Source organism: Myotis myotis, unplaced genomic scaffold (assembly GCF_014108235.1).
Source record: "Myotis myotis isolate mMyoMyo1 unplaced genomic scaffold, mMyoMyo1.p scaffold_m19_p_36, whole genome shotgun sequence".
NCBI lineage: Eukaryota > Metazoa > Chordata > Mammalia > Chiroptera > Vespertilionidae > Myotis > Myotis myotis.
In genome coordinates this window covers 1,622,005-1,628,004 of record NW_023416342.1, presented here as the reverse complement: position 1 = coordinate 1,628,004, position 6,000 = coordinate 1,622,005, and the positions used below count along the sequence as shown (strand labels likewise).

Here is a 6,000-nt window from a genome sequence, read left to right as displayed (position 1 = left end):
AAGAGGGTGTGCCTTCCTGAGGGTTCATTCCTGCTTCCAGGGGTCTCACTTCTGGGGTGCAAAGGTGAGCTACCTGCGAGCCATGGGCGATGGGCAGGGCTGGCACAACCTTTCCCGGAGGAAGCCCTGGGCCTGGGGCAGGGCTGCCCACCAGGACCCGCCAGGGTAGGGATTCATGACCAGTTCACCCCGGGAGGCTACTGCCCAGAGAACCCCCCTATTTTTTTCCGTTCACATTAATGATGCCTCCCATCATGCCATCGTATTTGTTAAAAGTATAAAGTCCTTTTATTGCGCGAAGGGGTGTGACACAACTTTTAGACTTTCGTGAGTTAAGGTTCTTGCTTAGTTTCTAATGATTATTATTGCTAGAGGCCGAGGCACGGAATCCGTGCCAGAGCAGGCCTGCCTTCCCCCGGCTGCCGGCCCCGGCTTCCCTCCGGCCCCCGGGACCGGCTTCCCTTGCCTCCCCGGCTTCATCCCGAAGGTCGTCCAGAAGGACGTCCGGTCCAATCAGCATATTATGCTTTTATGATCATAGAGCCTTTTACCAAGAGTTTACATTGACGTCATCAAAACAATAGCCTGCGATCGCTGGGACCACAGCTTGATGCCTGGCGCTTGAGGGGACAGAGCATTGAAAGTCTGTTTATTACTTTTGGGCGTTTGAAGGCGCTTCCCTAGGAAATGCCAAGGCCCGGGCCTCCCGGGTCAGGCGGAGGCTGGAGCAGCCCCGCGCTCACATCTCACTTTCCTCCCCGCGTTGGGGTGTCTCCGGGGCCGCCCCCCGTCCGGTCCCGCACGGATGACCCTCAGCCTCAGCGCCGAGCAGGGGGAGGTGCGCGTCTCCCCCTTCGGGCGTCACGTGGCGCTGGGGACGGACCGCAGGACGTTCCCGTTGGCCCCTGCGCAGGAGCTCCCACCTGTCCCGGTCCCGTCCCGGTCCAGGTCCCGTCCCGAGCGGACGGCGGCGGGGACTGCGGCGGCGGCGCGTGCGCAGCGGGACGGCGAGGGGCGAGGAGCGAGGAGCGCGGCCGGCCGTCCCCAGCTCCCGAGTGCGGTGTCCGGGGCGGGCGGACGGGGCGCCGGAGACAGCCGCGCACGCAGGTGGGTCCGCGCCGCCACCGCCCGCCCTCTCCGCGCGCCCCGGGGGGCCCCCACTCACTTTCCCGGGACCCCAACCCGCCGGGCGGCGCCCTCGCCCCTCCCCGCGCCCCCCCTCCCGCCCCGCCGCGGCCCCCGTTCAACTTCCCCGCGGGGGCGCCCTGCGCTCGGCGCCGCGTGGTGGCCGGGGGCGGGGGGGGGGGCGCGCGCGCCGGGGCCCGGGCGCCACCGCGTCCACCCGGAGCCGAGGTCCCGGCCGGAGCCGAGCGCTCGGGCCTGCGGGGCGCGCGGCGGGGCGGGCGCGGGGGCGGGGGAGGCGGAGGGGCCGCGCCGTCGGCAGGGAGCCCGGATTTGCCCCGCGGCCCCGGGGCTCCCCGCCCTGGCCCTGCCGGCTGCAGGGGCGACACCTGCCGGGGACCCAGAGCCGCGGAGCGAGGCCAGGTGAGCAGGTGCCGGACGGGAGGCGGGGGCGGCGGGGAGCCCGGGCCTCGGCGGCCCTGCCCCCTCCCACCGCGTGGCCGTCCGGGGCCTGGGGTCCTGGGACCCCCCACCCCCACCCCCCACCGCGCCCGCGTCCCGCGTCCCGAGTGAGCACGGAGGCGGGCCCGGCCCGGGGAGGAGTGTGCCTGGCCGGCGGAGCTGGGGCGCCAGGTCGGGGGCGCGGGGCGGATGGCGCGGGAGGGGCGCCTGCGGGCCGGAGCCCTGGGGGTCCCTGCGGTGTCCCTGTGCCCGGCGCACCCCGGGAAGGGCTGGGCTCCTGCCTCCGCACCTGCGCCCGCACCTGCACAGTCGGGTCGGCACCTCCGGGAGCGGGTGGGTTCCGGTCTCGGGGAGGAGAGAGCGGCTCCCGCGGTGCCTGGAATGGCCCTCGGGGTGCGGGTGCGGGGTGCGGGGTGCGCAGTGTGAGCAACAGGGCAGCCTTGTTCCAGGGGCGCCGCCCAGCGCGGGGAGGAAACGCGGCCGCCGCCCTCGGGTGCGCTTTCCAGGGTGAGGCCCAGGGAGAGCCGAGTGGCTCTGAACCCCTGATCCCAGGTCGGGCTGGTGCGCGGGGCCTGCCTGCCCTGCCCAGAGCTGGGGTGCAGGGCCCTCCTTCCCGGGAACTGCCGGCGTCCAGGGGGCGCCGCTCTGCTCCCTGGAGGTGAGTGAGGCATCCCCACCGCGCACCGGGACCGAGTCCAGGCTGGGGAGCCGAAGCCCATCGTGCATCGGCCCGGTTCTGTCTGGGTTTCTCCTGGGAGCCCCTCCCTGCAGCTCGAGGCTGGGCTTGGGACCCTCTGTGCAGCGGGTCTGGAGCATTGGGGGTGGGGGGAGAGAGATACTCCCCTGGGAGCTGCAGGCCACCAGGCAGGGCAGGCAGGGACCTTGGGGTGCCCTGGAAGCGGGTCCAGGCGGCCAGGGAGGGGCCCCCGGGGCGCCAGGAGCTTGGGCACAGCTGGGTGACGCACCCCGGCTTTCCCGGGGTGATAGGACCGTAGCGTCAAACTCCTGCATCCAAACTGCATTGAAGCGCGCATTCGAACAGGTGAGCCAGCGAGGGGTCCAGGTATTTACAACAAAAGTATTTTTTTTAAATCTTTTTTGTGTAGAGATTGACGGCTCACAGTGATTTTCAGTTACTTAGAGCGTCTCGGGGTTCTCGTCCCATAGCCCGCGTGGGCCTGGCCTGTGGACGCTGATGACCGGGAAGGACTCCCCCCCATTCTCTCTCCCCTCACTGGTCACTCACAGCCACTCCTCGCTGCTTGATTCCACGAGGAGGGGGAGAACGGATGGACGGACGGACGGACGGACATGGGATTGCTTTGCAATTTATAAAATATCTCCCTATTCCACATGTCTGGGGTGTCGCCATTTAATGAGCACATTTTCTAACTAGCTGGCCCCTCACCCCAATAATTCCTGAAACTTAAAAAGAAATGGCTGTTCAGCTCGCCCGCCGCCGCTGAGCCGCGCACTCCTGTGCCCCCGGCGGCTCCCTGCGGCTCCCTGCGGCTCCCGGCTGCTGGTGCCCTGGGTGTCCTTGTGGCCACGGGTTCACGGAGCTGCAGGAGCGGTTCCCGCGAGACGGCTTTGTCCGCAGCCTGAAACAGGAGAACGGAGGCGGCTGGCTCTTCCTTGTCTGTCCTCCCGGGTCCTCCCTCCGTCACGGCTATCACTTTCCGGGCTGCCAGGTTGCGCCCGGGCCTGCGCCGGGCGTCCTCTCTCCCCCGGGAGCCTGGGCAGCTGGGACGCGGACAGCGGGCTGTTCTCAGGCTTCCTCTCGGGCTGGGCGCGAGCTGCGTGGCCGGGGCCCGGAGCGGGGCCCGTGTGGAAGTGGTGTGAGCCTGGTTTTTTATAGAAAATGTTGTATCTGAGATCTCGAGACGGGGTCTGACTTCCAGGCAGTGCAGATTCCCGAAAATCGCTGCTTTTCTGAGACTGGGCAGCCCAAAGTGTTTCCTTTGCCTGACTGTGGGGGTCTGGGGGGCTGTGTGGGGCTGTGTGTGGGCTGTGTGTGGGCTGTGTGGACTATGGGGGGGTGTGGGGGGCTGTGTGGATCTGTGAAGGGCTATGAGGGTTGTGTGGACTATGTGGGCTGTGTGGACTATGGGGGGTTGTGGGGGGCTGTGTGTGGACTGTGTGGGGGGCTGTGTGGGTTGTGTGGACTGTGGGGGGCTGTGTGGGACTGGGCCTGGCGCTGGGAGGCCTGGGAGCTGGGCAGCTGGGAAGCAGTGCGTCCTGTGCAGGGCGCTTACCCGGGTGGGGCAGGCACTGATACTACGTCGGCCGTGGGAGGGCTACACACTCATCCCTGTGAACAGTGGCTCAGCTCAGCCTCCAAGCAGCTCACACACAGGCCTCCGCCCTCCGCACAGGCGCCCTGGAGCAGCCTGCATGGGCACGGGCTCTGCTGCGGGGTTCGCAGGCCGTACACCCCCAGGCTCGGGGGGAGTGAGCCCAGGACGGCCGGGGGCAATGTGAGTGCCACGCAGACACGGCAGCCCACAGCGGCTGCGCAGGTGGTGGACACAGAGCAGCGCTGTGAGCGCAGACGCCTCCCGCCGTCCGGAGGCTGGACCCCAGGATGTGACCGGCCACGGCTCAGAAGGGATGGGGCGAGGCCCTTACACAGTGAGGAGGCGGGGTGGGGGGCCAGGGGTAGGTGGTGGACTCTGGGTCGAGTGGCCGATGGCAGGGGCTGGCCCAGGAGGTCGGACAGGGTTGGGGTCCGGACTCGGGATGGGAACGTCAGCAGGTCACCTGGGGAGGAGTGTCCGGGGCCTCGTAGGTCTGAGCTGATGGACAGGTGGACGGACTTAGTTTCCAGCGCACAAGTGGTTGTCAAAGGGACGGGTACCAAGCATCAGGGGGAGAGAGGCCGGGGGGGGGACCCCCCAATGTGAGAGTTGGGTGGTGAAGGCACAGAGCCAGAGGCAGGGAGAGTGAGCCAGCAGCTCGTAGCGCCTGGAGGGGGAAGACTCCGGAGCCAGGGGTCGAGGACAGAGCGAGGTCTCAGGCTGCCCCCTCTGCCCCTGAGGAGCTCCGTGACCTTGAACTCAGTTCCTTTCCTCATCTGCACCCCGAGGAGCACAGCGCCCGCTTGCTGGGCTCCGGCAAGGCCAGAGGGCTGCCAGCCTCGTGCCGGGCGGTCCCTGGTCTGTGGCGGGAGGTGCCGGCTGCTCTGGGCAACGCGGCACCTGCCCTTGGTGACCCTTGGTGACGGGATGTCCATGGGATGCTGCTTCCGGCAGTGCTTGCTCTCAGGGCCCAGGGAGGAGAGTGATGGCCCATTTAGGATGAAGATGGGATCGTATTTATAGCTTCGGGGGAAGAAGCTGGAGAATAGGGCAATTGGAGGTTCCGAGGGGGCGGAGAGAGCCATGGGGGCGGGCCCTGAGGAGAGGGTGGGAGGGGCCCCCTTCCCCAGGCCCAGGGTGGGGGACAGGGTGCTGTTTTGCAAAGCGTCGGGCAGCCAAATCCTGGACATCTTGAGCGTCTTTCAAATCTTCTTGGTAGCGTGAGCCCAGGGTTTTAGGTGATCTAACGAGGGCAGAGTTCATCCATTGGAAAATAATGTGAAAACACAAAAAATGACAGATACTAAAACTGGACCCCGTGTTACTTAGTAGTTGGTGATTCTAGGCCAGCGGTTCTCAACCTGTGGGTCGCGACCCCTCTGGCGGTCGAACAACCCTTTCACAGGGGTCGCCTCAGACCATCCTGCCTATCAGATATTTACATGACGATTCATCACAGCAGCAGCATGACAGTGATGAAGCAGCAACGAAAATAATGTTATGGTTGGGGATCACCACACCATGAGGAGCCGTATTTAAGGGCCAGAAGGTTGAGAACCTCTGCTCTAGGCGCTTCGTGGTCCTGTGGGGTCTGAACAGCCAGCTCCAGGTGACGTGAGGAGCTAGGCAGAGCGCTTGGTCCCCGAGCACCGGGGTGGCGTCCACCGCAGTGGACTCCTGCCTTCCTCATCCTCAGGGTTTTCTCTCTGTGGCGGGGGCCATGCTCTGCATTAGAGATGAAGATCCGTAAGTAAGTTACACGCTAATCTGCGGGGAACTGTTTCACTCTTTGGTTAGCGGGTCTCCTGGGAACACGTTTACCTACGTGCGCTGGTTTGAGAGCGCAGTGCGTGCTGTTGACGAGCTGGCGGTGAGGAACGTCGTGATGAATTGGTTCTAATCGTGTGTGTTGTTCCTTTTAGTTCAGATTAGTGTGTCTTCCTCGTTGCCCACCACCATTTGCTCCCATAGCTCTTAGGACACAGATCAGTGGTTCTCAACCTTCCTAATGCCGCGACCCTTTAATACAGCTCCTCATGTTGTGGTGGCCCCCAATTTCATTGTTACAAATTGAACATAATTAAAGCATAGCGATTAATCACAAAACCAATATATAATT

General features: G+C 65.2%; 1 protein-coding gene across 4 annotated transcripts in view; it reads left to right on the top strand.

Annotated features, from left to right (window-relative positions):
• The first annotated feature begins 828 nt into the window (after positions 1–828).
• The window catches only part of UGT8 (UDP glycosyltransferase 8), a 42,481-nt gene continuing 37,309 nt past the window's right edge, over positions 829–6,000 (top strand). The window contains exon 1 of one of the 4 annotated variants that reach the window (XM_036303289.1): positions 829–1,107. The gene's annotated coding sequence lies outside the window, so the exon portion shown is untranslated. Of the gene's footprint in view, positions 1,108–1,415; positions 1,546–2,002; positions 2,243–2,434; positions 2,627–6,000 lie in introns of those variants that run through there. The other 3 variants (XM_036303290.1, XM_036303292.1, XM_036303293.1) reach the window with 3 other exon arrangements.